At 44.8% G+C, this 24,676-nt stretch overlaps 1 long non-coding RNA gene across 1 annotated transcript in view; it reads left to right on the plus strand.

Annotated features, from left to right (window-relative positions):
- Positions 1–24,676, plus strand: part of LOC126161537 (uncharacterized) — a 142,308-nt gene that overhangs the window by 14,740 nt on the left and 102,892 nt on the right. Inside the window, exon 2 of the long non-coding RNA XR_007534929.1 lies at positions 13,214–13,238. This is a non-coding gene — a long non-coding RNA (uncharacterized LOC126161537). The remainder of the gene's footprint in view (positions 1–13,213; positions 13,239–24,676) is intronic.

The raw sequence follows: 24,676 nt of genomic DNA on the forward strand, positions 1-24,676 counted from the left end.
GATTTTTTGTTAACATTGAGTGTAGATTTAAGTGTCAGGAAGTCTTTTCTGAAAGTACTTGTATGGAGTGTAGCCATGAATGGAAGTGAAACATGGATGATAAATAGTTTAGACAAGAAGAGAATAGAAGCTTTCGAAATGTAGTACTACAGAAGAACTTTGAAGATTAGGTACTCAACAGAATTGGGGAGAAGAGGAATTTGTGGCGCAACTTGACCAGAAGAATGGATCGGTTGGTAGGACACAGTCTGGGGCTCAAGGGATCACCAATTTAGTATTGGAGGGCAGCGTGGAGGGTAAAAATCGTAGAGGGATACCAAGAGATGAATACGCTAAGCAGATTCGGAAGGATGTGGGTTGCAGTAGTTACTTGGGGCTGAAGCAGCTTGTACAGGATAGAGTAGTGTGGGGAGCTGCATCAAACCAGTCTATGGACTGGAGACCACAACAACATATTGTGTCAGACGTTGCTAAATTCTTGGGTCTTATGTTTGACAGAAAACTATGCTGGTCCTCCCACGTTTCGTATCTTTCGGCTCGCTGTCTGCGATCCCTCAACACCCTCCGTGTCCTGAATGGTACCTCATGGGGAGCGGACCGAGTGGTCCTTCTCCGCCTCTATCGCGCTTTAGTGCGCTCGAAATTGGACTATAGAAGCATAGTCTACTCCTCTGCTCGGCCGTCTATTCTTCGGCGTCTCGACTCTATCCACCACCGTGGATTACGTTTAGTGTCTGGAGCTTTTTACACCAGCCCTGTGGAAAGCCTTTATGCTGAGACTGCTGAACCTCCGCTGTCCAATCGGCGAGCAGTCCTTCTGAGCCGTTATGCCAGCCATCTGTCTTCCATGCCTGCTAATCCAGCCCATGACATATTTTTCGATGCCTCCTTTGATGTAGGGTATGCAGGCCGCCCCTCCTCCCTAGTACCACCGGGAGTCCGCTTCCGTCAACTGCTCCATTCTCTTTCCTTCCGCTTTCCTAAAACCTTCTTGACAACTTGGGGTACAGCACCGCCTTGGCTCCGTCCCCGGATCTGCCTGCTCCGTGACCTTCGTCGATTTCCCAAGGATGGTACCCCTTCACTTGTTTATCGTCGGGCATTTGCTGCTCTATGTGCACAAATGACGGAAGCCACATTTATTTACACCGATGGCTCGAAAACATCGTTAGGTGTAGGGAGTGCCTATGTTGTTGGCGACACCCCAAATCACTTTCGGCTTCCCGACCAGTGTTCAGTCTATACTGAGGAGCTTTACGCTGTTCTCCAGGCTGTCCACTACATCCGCCGCCATCAGCGGATACAGTACGTTATCTGCTCCGATTCTCTCAGCTCTCTCCTCAGTCTCCAAGCTCTTTACCCTGTGCACCCTCTGGTCCACCGGATTCAGGACTGTCTGCGCTTGCTCCACCTGGGGGGCGTCTCGGTGGCGTTCCTCTGGCTCCCGGGACACGCTGGTATCTGTGGGAATGAGGCGGCCGATATAGCGGCCAAGGCTGCAGTCTCTCTTCCTCGGCCAGCTATTCAGTCGCTTCCCTTCACCGATCTACGGAGCGGTTTATGTCGCAAAGTTGCTCAATTATGGCATGCGCATTGGTCAACACTTCCCCATAATAAATTGCGGGAAGTGAAAGCCCTTCCTTGCGCTTGGACCTCTTCCTCCCGAACGCGTCGTCGGGAGGAGGTAATTTTAGCTAGACGCCGGATAGGGCACTGTCTTTTTAGCCATCGACATCTTTTAAGCGGCGATCCTCCCCCACTCTGTCCCCACTGCTCTCAGCTGTGGACGGTAAGACACCTTTTAATTGAATGCCCCTATTTTAATCCGTTACGCTCCCGTCTACAGCTATCGCCTGATCTATCGTCGATTTTAGCAGATGACACGCGCTCAGCCGACCGCGTTCTCCAGTTTATTAGTGACAGTGAAATGACGTCAGTCATTTGAAGCTTTTTTTTGGGACAACCAACCCCTTTCTGTAGTGGATTTTTAAGCATTCCTTCTGCTTTTAGTTTCTCCAATTTTATGACTTTGTTCCCATTGCTGCTGGTTTTAAATTTCGGTTTTTTACTGTTTCCTAAGTCACGGGCTGGGCGCTAATGACCATAGAAGTTTTGCGCCCTAAAACAAAAAAAAAAAAAAATATTGTACTTATTTCTAGTATGTGATTGTTTCTTATACTATTATTTATGTTAAATCAAAGTTATGTGGGCATTTTTGGATAAGCCACTGCTTGAGATGCTTTGTAAAAGTAACCCCTGTCAGCATCTCAACTTCATTCAGCAACAAATTAGGAAATACAGATTCTTTGATATAGGGGTGTTTTGCTGTTGAAGTTAATCTTGTGTTATCATGTGAAAGTCTTTTTTGTGCCTTGTTATGGTTGCGCATTTTCGTGTTCCTATATGTTACCTTAGTATCTTTTTCACTAGCATAGCGGTTTCCAGCATGTACGCAGCATAAACTGTGAAAATATTGTACCCAATGAATTGTCTTTTCCAAAATGTGCCTTGTTTTACTTTCACTATGATCCACAAGGCTCTTGTGCATTATGAAAACCCTTCTCATATTAGTGTCTTGTTCCACCCCACAATACTATTCCATAAGACAACAAAGTGTATACTAATACAAAATGAACAGTCTTTAGGGCTTCAGAATTATGATATGGTGATAATCTCCTGAAAAGATATAGACTAGATGTGATTTTTTTTACCTGTTCCTTCCATGAAAGTCTGTCATCAATCTGTAAACCCAGAAAATTACATTCTGGACATGTTTTTGGCAGAATTTCATCATTTGCAATGTCTTGACTTTTTAAAGTGAATAATATTCAAAGCGCACTCCAGTCTTTTCAGTAAAGTTTTGAAGCTCTTCAGTTAGGCAGGGCTCACTGTGTGTACACCGGATATGTCATTAGCATACATAGCGATCAAATTCTTATTTTCTAGGGAGCTTGGGAAATCATTTTTACGCAATGTATGAATAGGAATACAGCTAAAATGGAGCCCCGAGGAACACCAAAATATGTGTTTCTTTTTCTTTACTGCCTGCTCTCCAGTATTTCTCCATTATCATATACAAGGTGATTTTACCCTCCAAGAATTCAATACTTCGCAGAATAATGTAGGTAGAGAGGTGACAACTGATACACATGCTTGAAATGACATGTGGTTTTATTGAAACTAAAGAAGTGCACAAAATGACCAACATATGTCACTTCATATGATACAAAAACAATAATTAACATAAGTTGATTTTTAGCTAAGATGATGATATTCATAACAAATGCTTATCATTCATCAACTGTACCTGTATTCGAGGGACAATGTTGTTAACAGCACCGTACAGCAAATCAGTGGGTCTGGTGAGAAATTGGTGTTGGATGTTGTCTTTTAGCATTACCTACAAACAAATCCGTGGTACGGCTATGGGCACCTGCATGGCACCATCCTATGCTAACCTATTCATGGGCCATCTAGAGGAACCCTTCCTAAAAACCCAGAATCCTAAACCCCTCACCTGGTTCAGATTCATCGATGACATATTTGCTATCTGGATTGAAGGTGAAGACACCCTATCCATATGCCTCCAGAACCTCAACAACTTCTCCCCCATTTGCTTCACCTGGTCCTACTCAACCCAACAAGCCATGTTGACCTCCACCTCAGAGATGGCTACATCAGTACCTCCATCCATATCAAAGCTACTAACCACCAGCAATACCTCCACTTTGACAGCTGCCACCCTTTTCATACCAAGAAGTCCTTTCTGTACAGCCTAGCCACCCGTGGTTGTCGCATCTGCAGTGACGAGCAGTCCCTCTCTAAATATACCGAGGGTCTCACTGAAGCCTTGACTGACTGTAATTATCCTCCCATCCTTGTACAAAAACAAATCTCCCATGCCTTATCTTCCCAGTCTCCCACCACCTCCCAAAGTCCCACAGTCCGGCCACAGATGAGCATTCCCCTTGTAACTCAGTACCATCCAGGACTGGAGCAACTGAATTACATTCTCCGCCAGGGTTTCGATTACCTCTCGTCATGCCCTGAAATGAGAAATGTCCTACCCACTATCCTTCGCACCCCTCCTACCATGGTAATCCACCGTCCACCGAATCTACACAATATACTCGTCTATCCTTACACAACCCCTGCTCCCAATCTCTTACCTCATGGCTCATACCCCTGTAATAGACCTAGATGCGAGACCTGTCCCATACATCCTCCTACCACCACCTACTCCAGTCCGGTCACTGACGTCACCTATCCCATCAAAGGCAGGGCTACCTGTGAAACCAGTCATGTGATTTACAAGCTAAGCTGCAACCACTGTGCTGCATTCTATGTAGGCATGACAACCAACAAGCCGTCTGTCCACATGAATGGCCACCGACAAACTGTGGCCAAAAAACAAGTGGACCACCCTGTAAGCTGAACACGCTGCCAAACATGATACCCTTCATCTCAATGACTGCTTCGCAGTCTGTGCCATATGGATCCTTCCCACCAGCACCAGCTTTTCTGAACGGCACAGGTGGGAACTTTCCGTGCAATACATCCTGCGTTTCCGTAACCCTCCTGGCCTCAACCTTCGTTAGTCACTGTCCTCACCCATCCAGCGCCGTCCCTGTTCCCATTCCAGCACTACACAGCTGTCATTTCACCGCCACACCCAGTCTTTTAATTTATTTTTATTTCTCTCCTTCCGCTACTTACCCCCTCCCCCCTCTGCACCTTCTCTCCTACCCTCCATCTAAACTGCAACACTTTACTGTCCACCACTCCCACAATACTATCCCTTCTCCTCCCCGCCACAGCCTCCTCCTTACCCCACCCAGTCGCCACCCCCATCATGCACTGGTGCTGCTGCTTGCAGTGTAGTTTCAGCTCCCTGACTCTGCAGACATGTGTGCAAGTTGCGCTTGCGCGAGTGTGTGTGTGCGTGTGTGTATGTGTGTCTACTGCTGACAAAGGCCTTGATGGCCGAAAGCTATGATTGTGTGAATCTTTTTATTGTGCCTTTTGCGACTCAGCATCTCCGCTATATGGTGAGTAGCAACTTTCCTTCTCTCGTGTTGTTATATTCCATCCTGAATTTTCCATTGTTTGACTTACCTTGGTAACATAAGGAAAGCTATTCTTTTCATTTGTACAAAGTGCACCATGCACCTGCTCGTGTTATGAAAAACGGCGCACCCACTTGAGGTTTAAAGGCATTTTTGACTAACATGAACTCACTACATCCAGTGCCAAAAGTAACTAATGCTCATGTCCATTACAATGTGTATTTAGAGCAAACCTGATCTGCATTGTCAAAGGGGCACTACTGGTGTTTGTGTTTTTAGAAAGGGTTTGTATGTGAAAGAAAGGGTAAGAGTTAAGTACATAGCGAGGAAATAATCTATTGTGATCAGAATATGTACAGTTGACTGTCCTCCCCTTGCATCCAATATTGCTCTAAATAGCATCAATTATTTCTTCAGTCTCTGCTGACAGTAGCTTCCATTCAAAAATTCAAATTTAATTTTGCTTCATAATAATTTCTAAGCAACATGCATGAAATTGTTCTCTTGTCCTATATAGTAATAATAATAATAAGTGTTCATAACTCAACGAGAAAATATAATCAGAGCATTAAATAAAATACAATACTGACTTTGGTATATAAAAACAGAACTTGGATTAAGAGTAATCTAGGCAGTTTTTACTACAAATAATGAAAGGAGTAAAGGTAGCCACTCATTATATAGTTCAGGCATTAGAGCAATATATAACCACATTAAGATTGAAAGCATTGCTGAGCTTTCAGACAGTGTCCTTTTTTGGGGTTAACTAATACAACACTCACATAGTCAGATCTGAATGACGGCATTTTCCAAAAACTGAGCAACATTTCAGTCTTTTTTTATGTGCCTTTCGAGCATTCACCACCTCAACTACACAGTAACTGGTGACAAATACTCCTACCATTATTATTATTATTATTATTATTATTAACGTGATTGGCCACATTGGGCCACTTGAGTCTTTTCATGCTCACTTTCTCTTTGAAGATTGAACTACTTGCTTCTTGCACTCAGCCTAGTACTTTTTCATTCTTTCCTAATGCTATTTTCTGAACTTGTGTGAAATCTCTACTGTTCTTATGTGCATCATTTCTGCTGAAAATCTACGATTCACAAGGGGAGAGCTAATTTTGTTTTTGTTCTCTGCATCAGTAATTCTAAGTCCAACTGCTTCAAGATCTTGCTGAATTTCTTTGACCCACTGTCTTCCTGCCTTCTTTCCAAGACTTCTCATCACTAGTTGTTTTAAAATCCTGTTGTCAGGCAGTCGTAAGACATGAGACAAATATGAGATTCTTTTCTTCTTCATTTTGCTGACAATTGGGTCAATCTCACAATAGACAGTTTCATTAGGGAGGATTCTCCAGACTCCATCAACCTGATATTTTTTGCTGATGTGTGTTCTGATAATTCTTTGCTCATTCTTCAGGAGTTGATCGGTTCTTATTTCATTTTTAATTTGGAACAGAGTTTCACAAGCATAAGTTGCTTCCGGGAGAGTTAGTTTTGTAATGCTGGGTCTTAGTGTCTTATTGACAGGCATTTCTTATTACTTGTTGACCAGTTAGAAATGGTGCTCTTACCATTAATTATATTTCATCCAGAACTTCCCATTTTCTTCTCAGGATCATTTCTTCACATGAGATACACCATTCCCAACAAGGTCAGAAGAGGAAGAATAGTGATATGATGGTATTAAGTCGTTTCAAAACTATAAAATTATGAGAAAAACTTGTTGGCCGGTATTTACCTTTTCAGTAATGCCAATGGACACACACACACACACACACACACACACACACACACACACACACACACACACACACACAAGCACACCTCACACACACATGATCTCCATCTCTGGCGGCAGCTCGGGCCGCCATACTAGGCATTCTGGCCCGAACTGCCAGCGATGGCAGTCATGCGCATGAGGTGTGCTAGCTTTTATGAATGTGTGTGCGTGTGCATGTGCCAGTGGTGTCTATTCTGTTGGGCATGTCTGACAGAACATACACCACTCAGATGTATAAATTTCTGAAAAAGAGGGTAATGGCACCACGACATTTGTTTCCGTGCGAATATCATCCGAACTCCTACAGGATCAGAATTTGCAAGTAGAGAGTTTAGTGGATGAGTGATGCTGCATTGCAGCACATGATAAGGTTGAAATTTGAGTTGGTTGGGGATTATGTCCAGATGGCCGAAGCAGTTGAGGCAGCTGCTCTTGACAGTGGTAAATCTGGGTTCAAGTCCGAGCCATCACAAATTTCGGCTTTCGCCACTGCATTGCCACAATGCCCCATGCGGCTAGTTGTCATGATTTCTCACCCATCCTTTCCCTTTCCTTCCCCCTCCTACATTTCGTATTGAAATGTTTATGTATGTTTTCTTTTCTGAAGAGAGCTGTGGCCAAAGGCTAAATGTGAACAGTCTTTTTGTTGTACATGTCTGCAACATTTACATTTATACTCCACAAGGCACCCAACAGTGTGTCATTGCCTCCCTTTCCTGTTCCAGTCACATATGGTTCGCGGGAAGAACAACTGCTGGAAAGCCTCTGTGCGTGCTCAAATCTCGCTAATTTTACATTCGTGATCTCCTCAGGAGGTATAGGTAGGAGGAAGCAATATATTCGATACCTCATCCTTAAACGCACCCTCTCGAAACCTGGACAGCAAGCTACACTACGATGCAGAGCGCCTCTCTTGCAGAGTCTGCCACTTGAGTTTGCTAAACATCTCCGTAAAACGGTATCACGCTTACCAAATAACCCTGTGACGAAATGCGCTGCTCTTCTTTGGATCTTCTCTACCTCCTCTGTCAACACGACCTGGTATGGATCCCACACTGATGAGCAATACTCAAGTATAGGTCGAAGGAGTGTTTTGTAAGCCACCTCCTTTGTTGATGGACTATGTTTTCTAAGGACTCTCCCAATGAATCTCAACCTGGCACCCATCTTTCCAAGAATTTTATATGATCGTTCCACTTCAAATCGTTCCGTACACATACTCCCAGATATTTTACAGAAGTAACTGCTACCAGTGTTTGTTCCGCTATCATATAATCATACAATAAAGGATTCTTCTTTCTCTGTATTGGCAGTACATTACATTTGTCTATGTTAAGGGTCAGTTGCCACTCCCCGAAGCAGCCTATTCGCTGCAGATCTTCTTGCATTTCACTGCAATTTTCTAATGCTGCAACTTCTCTGTATACTACAGCATCATCCGCGAAAAGCCGTAAGGAACTTCCGACACTATCTACTAGGTTGTTTATATATATTGTGAAAAGCAATGGTCCTATAACACTCCCTTGTGGCACGCCAGAGGCTACTTTAACGGCTGTAGACGTCTCTCCATTGAGAACAACATGCTGTGTTCTGTTTGCTAAGAACTCTTCAATCCAGCCACACAGCTGATCTGATATTCCGTAGGCTCTTACGTTGTTTATCAGGCGACAGTGCGGAACTGTATCGAACGCCTTCCAGAAGTCAAGGAAAATGATATCTACCTGGGAGCCTGTATCTAATATTTTCTGGGTCTCGTGAACAAATGAAGCGAGTTGGATTTCACACGATCGCTGTTTCCGGAATCCATGTTGATTCCTACAGAATAGATTCTGGGTTTCCAGAAATGACATGATACGCGAGCAATAAACGTGTTCTAAAATTCTACAACAGATCGATGTCAGAGAGATAAGTCTATAGTTTTGCGCATCTGCTTGACGACCCTTCTTCAAAACTGGGACTAGCTGTGCTCTTTTCCAATCATTTGGAACCTTCCGTTCCTCTAGAGCCTTGCGGTACACGGCTATTAGAAGGGGGGCAAGTTCTTTCGTGTACTCTGTGTAGAATCGAATTGGTATCCCATCAGGTCCAGTGGACTTTGCTCTGTTGAGTGATTTCAGTTGCTTTTCTATTCCTTGGACACTTATTTTGATGTCAGCCATTTTTTCGTTTGTGCGAGGATTTAGAGAAGGAACTGCAGTGCAGTCTTCCTCTGTGAAACAGCTTTGGAAAAAGGTGTTTAGTATTTCAGCTTTACACGTGTCATCCTCTGTTTCAGTGCCATCATCATCCCAGAGTGTCTGGATACGCTGTTTCGATCCACTTACTGATTTAACGTAAGACCAGAACTTCCTAGGATTTTCTGTCAAGTCGGTACATAGAATTTTACTTTCGAATTCCCTGAACGCTTCATGCATAGCCCTCCTTATGCTAACTTTGACATATTTTAGATTCTGTTTGTCTGAGAGGTTTTGGCTGCGTTTAAACTTGCAGTGAAGCTCTTTTTGCTTTCGTGGTAGTTTCCTAATTTTGTTGTTGAACCATGGTGGGTTTTTCCCGTCCCTCACAGTTTTACTTGGCATGTACCTGTCTAAAACGCATTTTACGATTGCGTTGAACTTTTTCTTTAAACACTGAACATTGTCAGTGTCTGAACAGAAATTTTCATTTTGATCTGTTAGGTGGTCTGAAATCTGCCTCCTATTACTCTTGCTAAACAGATAAACCTTCCTCCCTTTTTTTATATTCCTATTTACTTCCATATTCAGGGATGCTGGAATGGCCTTATGATCACTGATTATCTGTTCTGCGCTTAGAGTCGAAAAGTTTGGGTCTCTTTCTTGTCAGTAGGTCCGAGATGTTATCTCCATGAGTCGGTTCTCTGTTTAATTGCTCGAGGTAGTTTTCGGATAGTGCACTTAGTATAATGTCACTCGATGCTCTGTCCCTACCACCCGTCCTAAACATCTGAGTGTCCCAGTCTATATCTGGTAAATTGAAATCTCCGCCTAAGACTATAACATGCTGAGGAAATTTATGTGAAATGTATTCCAGATTTTCTCTCAGTTGTTCTGCCAGTAATGCTGCTGAGTCGGGAGGTCGGTAAAAGGAGCCAATTATTAACCTAGCTTGGTTGTTGAGTATAACCTCCCCATAATTCACAGGAACTATCCACTTTTATTTCACTACAGGATAAACTACTACTAACAGCGACAAACACGCCAGCACCGGTTGCATGCAATCTATCCTTTCTAAACACCATCTGTGCCTTTGTAAAAATTTCGACAGAAATGATTTCTGGCTTCAGCCAGCTTTCCGTACCTATAATGATTTCAGCTTCGGTGTTTTCTATCAGCGCTTGAAGTTCCGGTACTTTACCAACGCAGCTTCGACAGTTTACAATTAAAATACCAATTGCTGCTTGGTCCCTGCATGTCCTGACTTTGCCCCGCACCCTTTGAGGCTGTTGTCCTTTCTTTACTTGCCTGAGGCCATCTAACCTAAAAAACCGCCCAGTCCACGCCACACAACCCCGGCTACATGTGCGTGTAGCCGCCTGCTGTGTGTAGTGGACTCCTGACCTATCCAGTGGAACCTGAAACCCCACCATCCTATGGTGCAAGTCGAGGAACCTGCAGCCCACAGGGTCGCAGAACTGTCTCAGCCTCTGATTCAGACCCTCCACTCGGCTCTGTACCAAAGGTCCGCAGTCAGTCCTGTCGACGATGCTGCAGATGGTGGCTCTGCTTTCATCCCGCTAGCGAGACTGGCAGTATTCACCAAATCAGATAGCTGCCGGAAGCCAGAGAGGATTTCCTCCAATCCATAGTGACACACATCATTGGTGCCGACATGAGCGACCACCTGCAGATGGGTGCACCCTGTACCCTTCATGGCATCCGGAAGGACCCTTTCCACATCTGGAATGACTCCCCCCGGTATGCACACGGAGTGCACTTTGGTTTTTTTCCCCTCCCTTGCAGCCATATCCCTAAGGGGCTCCATTATGTGCCTAACGTTGGAGCTCCCAACTACCAGTAAGCCCACCCTCTGCGACTGCCCAGATCTTGCAGACTGAGGTGCAACCTCTGGAACAGGACAAGCAGCCATGTCCGGCCAAAGATCAGTATCATCCGGAGACAGAGCCTGGAACCGATTCGTCAGACAAACTGGAGAGGCCTTCCATTCAGCCCTCTGGAATGTCTTTTGCTCCCTGCCACACCTCGAGACGACCTCCCACTCTACCACGGGTGAGGGGTCAGCCTCAATGCAGGCAGTATCCCAGGCAGCCACAGCCATAGTCCAATCGGGGGATGCGTGGGACAAGCTGGCTGTCCCCGACAAACCCCCGTCCGGACCCCCACAGTGATGCCCATTGGCAACAGGCTCAAGCTGTGTGACCGAAGCCAACACTGCCTGAAGCTGGGAGCGAAGAGATGCCAACTCAGCCCGCATCCGAACACAGCAGTCGCTTTATGATGAGTAGCACTCTATCCTTTTGCTAATATTGTTGATATCCCAATCTTAAGAGAACAGGTACTTTTAAGTAATAAAATAAAATAAAATCTCTCTGCACAAACCAAATTGCTTTACCCTTAAATGAAAATTATCTTCATATAAATCTTACTTTACCAACTGCGTAGTAAAACTTAGGATTTTAAAAGTATAAGAAAAACAATGAGACCAATGAACATTCCTGCCATATCATTTCATAGCTACACAGTGATTTTGAATTACAAAGGTATCAAGTTGCAGTAATGGACCATGATTGGTCTTGTATTGGTCTGAGGGTACCAAAGTAACATAAAAATAGACGTCCTGTCACAAAAGTCAAGTGCAGTGACCACGTGCAAAGAACTTAATATTTTATGATATATTGGATGCTTCAAGTCAGTCAGTTTTGTTGACCTCAGAAACCATCATTTTTATGAAACAATGTTTCATCAGCCTTGCTGACATTTTCGTCTGTTATTGTAACATAGTCTTGTGTATATTATTTAAGGCAGACTTACCCAGTCAGGATGGCCTCACAGGACACAGATCAGGTTCTGAGGCAAACTTCTGTGCCAAATTTGTCTGTCAGGAAGTGTATTGAAACTCACAGTGACCACAGAGTGAACATTTTATTGTGGATAGTCTATTGCCGTCCAGCCATGTCATCTCTTTGAGGAGCACTGGTTCAACATTGTATGCAGCAGAATCACTGTAGAGCCAGGCTCTGGCAAGTTGAAGCTTTGACTTGGGCCATGGTATGTGATAAGAGCCTCGTTGATTGTGTGTCCATGACAAAGACAAAGGTCTGTGTTCAATTTTTGACATGGCACACCATTTTCTCTGTGAGGAAATTAATAGTAGGGATATATTGGCAAATGAATTCAAATTGCTTTCTGTGCGAACTGCATCAGGAAATTTATGGTTTTATTGACAATGTTGCCAAGCGAAATGGATGATTGAGACAAGAAATTGATTCATACCGTATTTGCAAACATGTAAGAAAAAACTGCTTGTCATCATATTTCTGATTCTGTTCTGCATTTATGCTGTTGTCTTTCCAATCATATGACTAACAAGGGGATTTTGTAGACTGGCTTTCTTAGATTTTCTCCATACTTACAGGATTTTGAAGGTCAGTGCCAGGATATCAGTTTCCTAAAGCAGTTCAACGTAATTCTGGGGAAAAAAACTAAAAAATGAGATGATTCCTGACTGCTCTTACTTGCAAAATGTTTTAAGCTTATTAACATAGTTGCCGGTAACTGAGAGCGTAGTGGCTCTATGATAGCAGCTGTTTTTTACTTTTATTTAAATTCCGTATTTATTAGCTAATGAAAATGTCAGTTAACAAACCCTGAATCATAATTTGTAGTAAAAATAACATTGTTTTTATTTAGTTAGTTAGATTAGTAATTAAAGATAGAAATTGTGTTAAAAATTGTAATGTGATATTTTTAATTAACATTTCCACTTGTTAATAAAACTGAATTTCAAGTAAATGTATAAAAGTTGCTTTCAACAAGACATAAACCAATGAATTTACAAGTGTTAGATTCTTACCTTACACACTTAGCTGCCGTTTATTGCTCTAATAAGCTTGAAATATTGTGTACTGATGCTTAACAGTGTATGATTTTTTTTTATATTTTAGGATCTCATCATACATGTTTATGAAATTTATGTCCAGATATTGACCTTCAAATACTTTAATTATGATGAAAGTCAAAGGAGGTCAGTCTGTAAGGTCGTCATGTAGGAGAAGTAATCTTCTATTGATATTTCATAATTATGTAACTAACTCCAGAACATTTTATAGAAATTATTCAACATGCTTCTGGTGTAACTTCTGTTTCATTGTTTTCAGGTAAAGAGTTTATCTCTGGTGAAGGGTAAGCAGGCACATTTATTACAAGCACCTCATAGAGAGCAAATTTTTACATGAACATAAGTATGTTGCTATGACATCTCATAAATGTATATCATCATTGTTAAGTTATTCATTGTGCAAATTATTTTAGTAATGACAGTATATCTAGTTCCCACAGTGACAAAACAGTTACAGGATTGGTACATGACAGCAAGTATTAAGTCCAGCTTTGTTTCAGGAGTGTGTCACGGTTGTTACTAGTTCCGCCAAACACCCCTTGGGTTTTGCAAGGGCTCAAGTATGCTACTTCAATTAAATTTTCATTATTTTGACTTTGCTACTTATCACTATTAGAGTGAACTAAGTATTCCTTATGAGGCATTCATTTTTTCTTAATGATCTTGCAGCCCTTATGTGCTGTGTTGATACTCTGTAAGTTGTTACAAAGTTTGTATAGGTCCTGAAAATTCAAGTCTACTTTAAAATAATCAGTAGAATTTTTTAAGCAAGTTGTTACTTCAGTTCATGTCCAACCTGACACTGAAAGCAAATAATTATTTTCTAATCTTTTGTTCAAATTTTAGTGTGTAATCCAGCTAAATAAATGGTTTCCTTGTGCATAACTAAAAACCCAAGAATGTAATATCACAGCAGATTTGTGACATATCGAGCCCATGTCCATGTATATTTAATAATGAAAAAAAATGGCTGTGGCATGATTTGTGTAGTATCTGGGGCCAGGTAAAATGAAGCTGTCATCTACAATCTTCTTTCTGTTTGTGATCCATTAGGTACTCAAAGCGTATTTGTTGGCAGAACAGTCTCTGTGTGTACTCTTCTGTTCTCTGTATCAGTTTGTGCATCACACACAAAGACAGTACTCACCTTGTGATTTTTTTGGTCTTACTGATGAGTCATACCATTTATTAATTTCTGCTTTCTGCAACTTACTATGTTAATATTTCAAGGACTGCTGTTGCTGAGATGGGTTTTAGCAGTGACATTTTACACCACTAGCCTTTGCCTGTCAGCCAGTTAATGGTATTTGTTCATTAGGCACCATGTTGACTATCTATGTTTACAATAAGCGTTGATGATTTTCTGCCAAATGCTTAACATTACTATGGGCTAAATAGTGTTTCTGTATTACAGATCGTAAATTTGCATTCCTTAATTGATTCATTATTTTGTTGTTAATAAACGACTCCAGCTGTTTGAAATGATAAATTAATTTCTCATTATCAGTTTGGATTAGGACACTATTCATCATAAGATGAGATGATGCATGTGATAGTAACAGTGCATATGGTACACCCAGATTTGCTGTTGCAATAGGTGCACACAGTACGCCAGAGTTTTCTCAATATCTCTGACTTCATCAGTTTTGGAACCAACCGATGTCATGTTACTCATAGAATCATGAGCAAAGAAACTACTGGAATGTTGGCTGCAGAACTGCATAAGCTACCGTAATGGCAAATAGAAATTGTAATTTCTGCTGCTGCTGCTCCTGTTGGTGTTATTGTTGTTACTAATACCACCACCACCACCACTACCACAGCTATGATTCCAGGAGCTTGCAACATTCCCTGTTTACATTTAGCTATAGTGAAATTGCTGCCATGTGCAGTATCAGTCTTACTCACAGTAGAGCCATATCTAAAAACTGCTATATTACCTACCAGCCACAATGAAACGTCTCAATTTGTAGATTGCTATGGATGAACTTCCCATGTTGAGATATAGTCATCTTGCAAAGAATTCCGTGTCTACCAATCCCCTCAGGGGCCCCCCAGGTTCTTTTGTGAGTATGTGCAAGGCGAGAATGAAGCCCTAAGCTGTTGCAGCACCTACTTCATTTCGTATGTTGCAATCTCCTTTCTCAGACTATCCTTGATTTCTTACTTTCTTTCTCAAGGTAGTAACATTTGATGTTGATCTGTCTGTGTCACTAGGTTTTGCTTTTCCTCACCATATTCATTCATTTACTTTGCTCTTTATTTTTTTTTTTTAAAGTAATTTTTGGTCCTCCTCTGGGTTTGACCTCCATTTTAAAAATCTTTTCTGTAGTGTGACCCTACTGGTGAAGAACACCATAAACAGCACCAGCTGCCTACAGCATTGAAGATCCTCTGCGCACATTAATTATGTAGGCTTGTATACATGCTTACCAGCGTAAGCCAATCCAATGTGGTGAGGTTCTTAGGTGCACTTTTGGTAGAGCCCTGTGACAAAGTAGAGACGGCGCTTCTGATGCCTGAGCTGCTAGTTTCCCATGCATGTTAAGTAGTAGATGCCCATCTTATGAGGCATCAGAAGTCATGGCAGTGGCCGTTGTGCCAGAGGAGCTTTGCTGAGGCTGGATGGTGCCTGTTGGAAGAGCCCTTGATTGGAGTAAGTGCCATCAGGGTGGACATTTTGCACATGAAACCATCAGATAAAAACAACGCAATGGTCATTTTCATCGGACAGGGAGTCTCATCAGACAAGTGTACATACTTCAGTGCAGACTATTACAGTCTGGCAGTTTTCCCTAACCTGGTTATCCAATGGGTAAAGAGACAAGCCAGATAACTGGTCGCAAAGCAATATGAGTTGTGTGTACTAGAACAGAGGGAGATACTTTTACAGTGACAAAATCATTGTGGTACACACGGAAGATCAATTATGATACTGCGACTCATAGTGGGAAATGCATAAGGGATCACTATTGATTAAAGCTTCTTCTGCTGCACTATCTCAAGCTCGTCAGACATTTGAATTACTGGGTGAGATACTGATGACCTTTGTTCCATATAAAACTTTGAATATGGTGCAAGGCGTGTTGAGTAAAGTACCACTGGGGGGAAAGTCACGTGTTGCCCCACATCTTTCTTTAATGTAGAAATGATGGGCGGACCTTGGCCAATGTTTTCATGGAAGTTAAGTAACTAGTTTTGACCTACATACTGTGTGCAAAATTTTTCTCTCTTTTGTGCATCTTACTGAGACAAGGGCACCCCTGCATGTTGGGGCACCTGTTAGTTGGGCAGTTACTCCATGCCACTGTTGTCGCATCTCATAAGTGCACTGTGGGCTATGGAATGTAGAAGATCGTGGCAGTAGTGATCTCATGATAAATGAAGTCATCATTTGTTAGCCTAATAGGATATTGGTGGCTTTTGTACAGACAAGCGTTGTCTATGTAAAACTCTGTAAACAATCTGTAACTGAAGTGTTAAGTCTTGTAAATGTGAGATGTACATATTGTAAGAACAGGAAGTGGATGTCATTTTGTAGGAGTTGGGTTTTTCTGAATGGACATTCTATCTAGCACAGAAGAAAACACACTGATGACGGAGGCTGCAGCCACGAAACGACGTCACTGTCTCTCTGCTAGTAGATTGCCACACATATAAAAGGCAAATAAAAATCAATAAACAATGGAAACTGAAAAATTCTTTACAAAGCTAACTATCACACAATACAAAACATTTCAGGAGTTACCTTTCACAGACACCTAACACACTAAGACTGACCAGGATCTACAGGCTAATGATGTATGGTAAGGCACACATTTTGTCCTACGCATACAAAATGGTCCCAAGGATAACCAAACAGATTCTAGCTCTTTCAGCTTAGCCTTTAAAGGAAATGAGGTGTTTCTGATGATCACGCTTTGATCATATGTCATCCTGCTGCACAGCAGACCCAAGCTGTGGATGATCTTACCATGAAAACACAATCAGTTAACTGTGTGTCATATACTGTGGCAAGAAAAAAGTATGAATGCCTGCATCCCATCAACATCATGCTTGGTTACCATTGAGCCCCAGCCTTTGCAGTATCTTTTCCCTTCTGTGCTGCACATCTTTCCTCTTGCTCTTCTTTTTCCCCCTCCCTTGGGGAACTTTTTTGGGATGTTTTTGTGACTGTGCTATGCATTTTCAGTAGTTGGCGTCAGAACAGTCTCTCCATTGTTTTTCATTTCTTTTTTCTTTCTTCATTCCCCTTCTCCTACCCTTCCTCCGCTTCGGCATTTGAGGGTTCCTCTTTTTCTTCTTTCTCCCCATGCCCTCCTGAAGGCAGGCCCATGCGTCTGACACAACACGTGACTAGGTAACACACAATTCCCAGCCCCAGCCCATCACGTAGGGTTTGTATGTAGCTCCTGGTGCAGGCTAGGCCCAGGCAGGGGTGATTGCCTGAGTTGCTACCTTCCAAATTATTTATTGGTCCCTCTGTCAGATATTCTGGAGGTGTGACCTGAGGTGGGGACAATCATGTAAGGTAGGTGTGTCCCCCTCTGAGGGAGACCCCAGTTGGAAGGTGCTTGCCATTGGAGACACTGGTAATCGTGGAAGATTTTCTCACAATGATCCAGTCCATCTTCTTCACAGTCAGCATCTACTTAATGTAAATAGAATGAAGCTCACGATTCAGAGACACTCCCAGCTGCACCACAGTTCCTTATGATTTCACGCGCTGAAGACAGTCAATCCTTTGCTACAGTAAATCCGTTTTTATTACTCAGAAAGGTGTTGATGCAGTTGGCGGCCCTGTGAAATCCTGCTGTCTATGGAATGGCATTTCACTTGTGGAGACTACTTCTGATTCTGTAGCTTTGCTCCTTTGCAGATATCCTGTTCATGCCTAAGCCTATTGAACACAGAATTATTTCTGTGGTGTTATTTACACTATGCTGCTTGATGGTGTGACCAAGGTAGAAATCCAAAAGTACCCCTCTGAACATGGCGTATTTTGCGGTCCATCGGGCTATGAAAAAGGTAGATGCATCCTTAGTGTCCCCACGCACTCCTTTTGTCTCTTTTGGCAGAGTGATGCTTCCGTCAAATATCAAAGCAGGCTATGAAGTTATCACAGTTTGGCCATACATTCCAAACCCAATGCACAGCTACCAGTGTCATTGTCACAACCACACTCGAATGTCTTGTCGACACCCGGCCAAATGTGTAACCTGTGGTAGGGATGCACTCGAGGGTGATTGCCCCTTCCTTCTCCCTGCTCTATCAATTGGAATGGTAACCATGCAGCTTCCTCCTGAGTCTGTTCCGTGTATGTCGATAATCAGACAAAGTGTCTTACCCTGTCGCTCGCAAGTTGGTAGCTAGTTGGAAACCCAGCGTTCTACCATCCGGTACCTACAGTATTGTTCTTGCTACATCTTGCTCCACAGAGGAGAGGGCCACGCAGGTAAGTGACCTCAAATTAAGCACTGCGGTTGTAAAATCACCCAGTGTCCATCCCCATCTCCTCTTCCAGCTGTGCAACAAGCCACCAAATGAGGAATACTGCCACAAATACTTTCTATGCCCCTCCAGCCAACAAACATCTGAGTCTTCCTCCGGCAACCAGAAAGGCTCCAAGAATTCAAACATAGGCAAATGGTCTTCTCCTTCGCTGACCCGGAGATCCTCTTTCATGGTGTCTCCATGCGACTGACTTCCCTGTCACCGGTACACACAGCCTACTGTATTTCTGGCCTTCACAGACTGACAGAGGGAGCATGCCGATGTCCTTATGGATCTCAAGGAGCAGGATCCTCCAGTCTCTGTGCCATGTAGCAGAGTGCCTTCGAGGGCTGGGACTTGGCAGCCACTGAGGTGACACCCCTTAATTTTTTTTCCCTCCTGCCCTCTCTTTGTCATAACTCTCCTCCAGTGGAACATTTACGGCCTTAAATCAATAAACAAGAATTACGACTGCTCTTGGCATTACAGTGGCCACTTGTTCTCTACCTCCAGGAAACAAAATTGCATCCTTACAGGTGCTTAGAGCTCTCGCATTTGTTTCCGGTCTGCTTTGGCCTTCCCCCCTGAGGACAGCATACTATCTCGTGGGAGATTCATCCTGATCATCCAGGATGATATGCGTAGTCAGACCATCTCCCTCACTACCCAGCCTCAGGCTGTTGCAGTCTACAATTTTCTTCCTCGCTTCATCTTTTTGCTTTGTACTGTTTGCATCCCTCCGTCATTCGGTGTCACCAGGGCAGACTTCGTCCAGCTCGCTGGGGAACTCCCTCACCCTTTCAGCTGCTCGGTGAGCTAATGTGGCCCTCCTTCCTTTCCGGGCTGCATACCTTCCTTTTCCGCATCCTTCCCTCTCCCCCATCTTCGCCCCTCCTCCCCTCACCTCTGGCTCTTTCCTTCCCTTTCTCCCCCTCTGGGAGTATGGTTTGTGCCTACGTCCGGAGACGGACGCTCGTAAATGTACCACATTCTTCGCCTTCTCTGCTTGTATGTCTTCATCTTTCCTATGTCCTTCTCTTTTCCGTACCTCTTCTCTTTACCCTTTTCTCCGCTGCGGCATTTGAGACCTCTCCTCTTTCCTTTCCCTTTCTTTGTTTTTCCCTTTCTCTTTCTTCCTCCCTGTGCGTGTCTGAAGGCCGACCCACGCATTTTTTTGCGTAGCCGGTGACGGGGTAACGCGTAATTCCCCGCCCTGGGTAGACAGGTAGGACACGTACGTACCCCCTGGTAACGGCCAGGCCCAGGGAAGGGTGATTACCCGAGCTGATACCTTCCGAAAGTGCCGATTGGTCCCTCCGTCCGTTTGTCGGGAGGTGTGACCTGAGGTGTGAACAATCACCTAAGGCGGGAGTGCCCTCAGAGAAGGCCCCCACAAGGGAGGAGCGCGCCATCGGAGACGCCGGTAATCATGGGGGATTCTTCCGCAATGGTTTCCTCACCTTCCACTATGTCTGCTCACAAGCATAAGTTCACTGAGTCTCAGCCACAGACAGTTCTTCCATCGTTGCCACAGTTCCTTGTTGTTTCTCGGTCTGACGAAGGTCACGACTTCTCCACGGTCAACCCTTTCATTATTCAGAAAGGTGTCGACGCAATTGCAGGTCCTGTAAAGTCTTGTTCCAGATTACGGAATGGCACCTTGTTGTAAGAAACAGTCAGTGCCCTCCAGGCACAAAAATTGCTGCGTACTTCACTGCTCCACACCTTCCCTGTCCGGGTTGAAGCGCACCGCACTTTAAATTCCTCGCGTGGAGTCATTTATACACGCTCCCTCGATGGATTGTCTGACGAAGAAATTCAGCACTACCTGTCTGACCAGGTTATGAAAAGGGTTGACACGAACATCATTCCAACCCGCACTGTCTTCTTGACATTTGACAAAGTTCAACTTCCATCGAAAATCAAAGCAGGCTATGAGATAATTTCCGTTCGCCCTTACGTCCCAAACCCTATGCGTTGCTATCGGTGTCAGCAGTTCAATCACACCAGCCAGTCCTGTTCCAATCCGGCCAAATGTGTTACCTGTGGCAAGGATGCCCACGAGGGTGCTTGTCCACCTCCATCCCCTCGCTGCATCAACTGTATGGGTGACCACGCTGCTTCCTGTCGAGATTGCACCGTTTTTAAGGACGAAAAGCTCATCCAGGAAATAAGAGTGAAGAAAAAGGTTTCGACCTTTGCTGCTCGAAAATTATTCGCCAGTCGACAGCCCACCGTGCCTCAGACAGGAAAATACAGCACTGTCCTTGCTTCTCCTTGGCCAACAAAGGAGGCGGCCACACAGACTTGCGACCTCACCTTTAGTGCCACGGTCGTCAGATCGGCCAGCGCAAAGATCGCCCGTTCAACCTCACCACTTTCGCCTGCCCACTCTATGGCTCACTTTTCATTGGGTTCTGCTAAACCTCGAGCCCAAAAGTCAGACACCAAGACTTCGAAAAAAGAGCACACTCGTGAAGATTTTTTACGTACCCCAACTTCCCAACCATCGGTTCCTCCTCCATCTAAACATCATATTTCCAAGAAGGCTACAAAGAAACCCAGTTCCTCTCCTTCTCCGCCAAGGCGTGTCCCATCTACAGCACCACCTGGCGGAAATAGCCCTCGGCCGTCTTCTGTGTCAACGAGGCGCAATGCTGGCGGCCGATCAACCGGCCGATCGCTGGTGGCAGGAGCTGCTCCTGAACAACCTATGGATCAGGATCTTCTGCCTTCGGCTGAATGCCATTCCATGCTGTCGGTCGCAAGCTCTGAGCAGTCGTTGAGCTGACAGCAACCTTGGTCACATTCCTCCATTTTCTGTTCACCCTATGCCCATTATCCACTGGAATATCCGCGGCATTCGAGCCAATCGAGATGAATTGTCGATCCTCTTACGATCCTACTCGCCGGTCATCTTCTGTCTTCAGGAAACAAAGCTGCGTCCCCATGACCGCTTTGTTCTCCCTCATTTTCAGTCCGTCCGATATGATCTCCCCTCTGTTGAAGGCACTCCAGCCCATGGAGGACTCATGATTCTTCTCCATGATACTCTCCATTATCACCCAATCCACTTAAACACTTCCTTCCAAGCTGTCGCCGTCCGTCTTTCCCTTTCTGGATACACGTTCTCTCTTTGTGCTGTATACATTCCATCGTCCATACCAATGGCACGAGCTGATCTCCTTCATCTTCTTGGTCAGCTTCCACCCCCCTATTTGCTGGTTGGGGACTTAAATGCCCACCGCCCGCTTTGGGGATCTCCACATCCTTGTCCACGTGGCTCACTATTGCTAGACGTCTTCCACCAAGCGAATCTAGTTTGCCTCAACACTGGGGTCCCTACATTTTTGTCTGCCTCCACGACAAATTTATCTCATTTGGACCTTGCGGTCTGTACTGTTCCGCTAGCTCGGCGCTTCAATTGGTTCGCCCTTGATGACACACACTCGAGTGACCACTTTCCATGTGTCCTTAGACTGCAGCCTCAACTGCCATATATGCGCCCGCGACGCTGGAAGTTTGCCCAAGCCGATTGGACACTTTTTTCGTCTCTAGCGACATTCGATGACCGTCACTTTCCCAGCGTCGACGATGAGGTCACACATATTACCGACATTATTCTTACAGCTGCAGAACGTTCAATACCACGCACCTCCGAATTGCCCTGGCGCCCCCCAGTTCCTTGGTGGAACGAGGCATGCCGTGACGCAATACGTGAGCGGCGACGTGCTCTTCACGTTTTCCGCCACCATCCTACTTTGGCGAACTGTATCCGCTGTAATCAGTTCCGTGTGCGATGCCGTTGTGTCATCCGCGATAGCAAGAAGGCAAGCTGGAAATTCTTTATTAGCTCATTTAACACCTTCACTCCCTCCTCGGAAGTTTGAGTCGGCTTCGACGGTTCTCAGGCGCGCCTAGTTTCTCCCCGGTCTCTGGGCTCACTGTCGTGCATGATACATTAGTTGATCCCGTCGCAATTTCTAACTCATTGGGTCAGCACTTTGCTGAGATTTCGAGCTCTTCAAATTACCCGCCAGCGTTTCTCCCGAAGAAACGTGCAGCAGAAGTGCGACCTCTTGCTTTCTCCTCTCAAAATCGCGAAAGCTACAATACTGTTTTCTCCATGCGGGAAGTCCAACATGCACTCTCTTCTTCTCGCTCCTCCGCCCCAGGACCGGATGGTATCCACATCCAAATGTTGCTGCATTTATCAACCCATAGTCTGCGTTACCTTTCTTTGCCTTTATAATCGAATTTGGACCAACAGTGCTTTTCCCAGACGATGGCAGGAAGCTATCGTCGTTCCTGTTCCGAAACCTGGAAAGGACAAACATCTCCCCTCTAGCTATTGCCCCATTTCTCTCACGAGTAGTGTCTGTAAGGTTTTGGAGCGTATGGTGAATTACCGTTTAGCTTGGTGGCTGGAATCCCGCTGTCTTTTAACACCTGCCCAATGCGGATTCCGAAAGCATCGTTCTGCAGTTGACCATCTTGTTGCTCTCTCCACTTATATCACGAACAATTTTCTCCAGAAACGCCAAACAGTAGCAGTATTTTTTGATCTGGAGAGAGCATACGATACCTGTTGGAGGACAGGCATCCTCCGCACACTGTTCTCTTGGGGCTTTCGAGGTCGGCTGCCCCTTTTTCTTCGCGAATTTATGGCAGAGCGCACATTTAGGGTGCGGGTGAACACTACTCTCTCCCGTACTTTCTCCCAAGAAAACGGGGTACCCCAGGGCTCCGTGCTGAGTGTTGTACTGTTTGCCATTGCCATAAATCCAGTTATGGATTGTCTCCTTCCTGATGTCTCGGGCTCCCTCTTTGTGGAAGATTTTGTGATCTACTACAGCTCTCAAGCGACCAGCCTTCTTGAACGACATCTTCAAGGATGTCTCGATCGCCTCCACTCTTGGAGCATCGAAACCGGCTTCCGTTTTTCTCCCAGTAAGACCGTTTGTGTTAATTTTTGGCGACGTAAGGAGTTTCTTCCACCCTCCTTACATCTAGGACCTGTCAACCTTCCATTTTCAGACGTCGCTAAATTCTTGGGTCTTATGTTTGACAGAAAACTGTGCTGGTCTTCCCACGTTTCCTATCTTTCGCTCGCTGTCTGCGATCCCTCAACATCCTCCGTGTCCTGAATGGTACCTCCTGGGGAGCAGACCGAGTGGTCCTTCTCCACCTCTGTCGCGCCTTAGTGTGCTCGAAATTGGACTATGGAGGCATAGTCTACTCCTCTGCTCGGCCGTCTATTCTTCGGCATCTCGACTCTATCCACCACCGTGGATTACGTTTAGTGTCTGGAGCTTTTTACACCAGCCCTGTGGAAAGCCTTTATGCTGAGACTGCTGAACCTCCGCTGTCCAATCGGCGAGCAGTCCTTCTGAGTCGTTATGCTAGCCATCTGTCTTCCATGCCTGCTAATCCAGCCCATGACATTTTTTTCGACGCCTCCTTTGATGTAGGGTATGCAGGCCGCCCCTCCTCCCTACTACCACCGGGAGTCCGCTTCCGTCAATTGCTCCATTCTCATTCCTTCTGCTTTCCTAAAACCTTCTTGACAAGTTGGGGTACAGAACTGCCTTGGCTTATGGCTCTATGTGCACAAATGACGGAAGCCACATTTATTTACACTGATGGCTCGAAAACATCGTTAGGTGTAGGGAGTGCCTATATTGTTAGCGACACCCCAAATCACTTTCGGCTTCCCGACCAGTGTTCGGTCTATACTGTGGAGCTTTACGCTGTTCTCCAGGCTGTCCACTACATCCGCCGCCATCAGCGGATACAGTACGTTATCTGCTCCGATTCTCTCAGCTCTCTCCTCAGTCTCCAAGCTCTTTACCCTGTGCACCCTCTGGTCCACCGGATTCAGGACTGCGCTTGCTCCACTTGGGGGGCGTCTCGGTGGTGTTTTTCTGGCTCCCGGGACATGTTGGTATGTGTGGAAATGAGGCGGCCGATATTGCGGCCAAGGCTGCAGTCTCTCTTCTCCCGCCAGCTATTCAATCGATTCCCGTCGCCAATCTACGGAGCGTTTTATGTCGTCGTGTTGTTCTTTTATGGCACGCACATTGGTCGACACTTCCCCATAATAAATTGCGGGACGTGAAAGTTCTTCCTTGTGCTTGGACCTCTTCCTCCCGAACGCGTCGTCGGGAGGAAGTAATTTTAACTAGACTCCGGATAGGGCACTGTCTTTTTAGCCATCGACATCTTTTAA

Source organism: Schistocerca cancellata, chromosome 2 (assembly GCF_023864275.1).
Source record: "Schistocerca cancellata isolate TAMUIC-IGC-003103 chromosome 2, iqSchCanc2.1, whole genome shotgun sequence".
Lineage (NCBI taxonomy): Eukaryota > Metazoa > Arthropoda > Insecta > Orthoptera > Acrididae > Schistocerca > Schistocerca cancellata.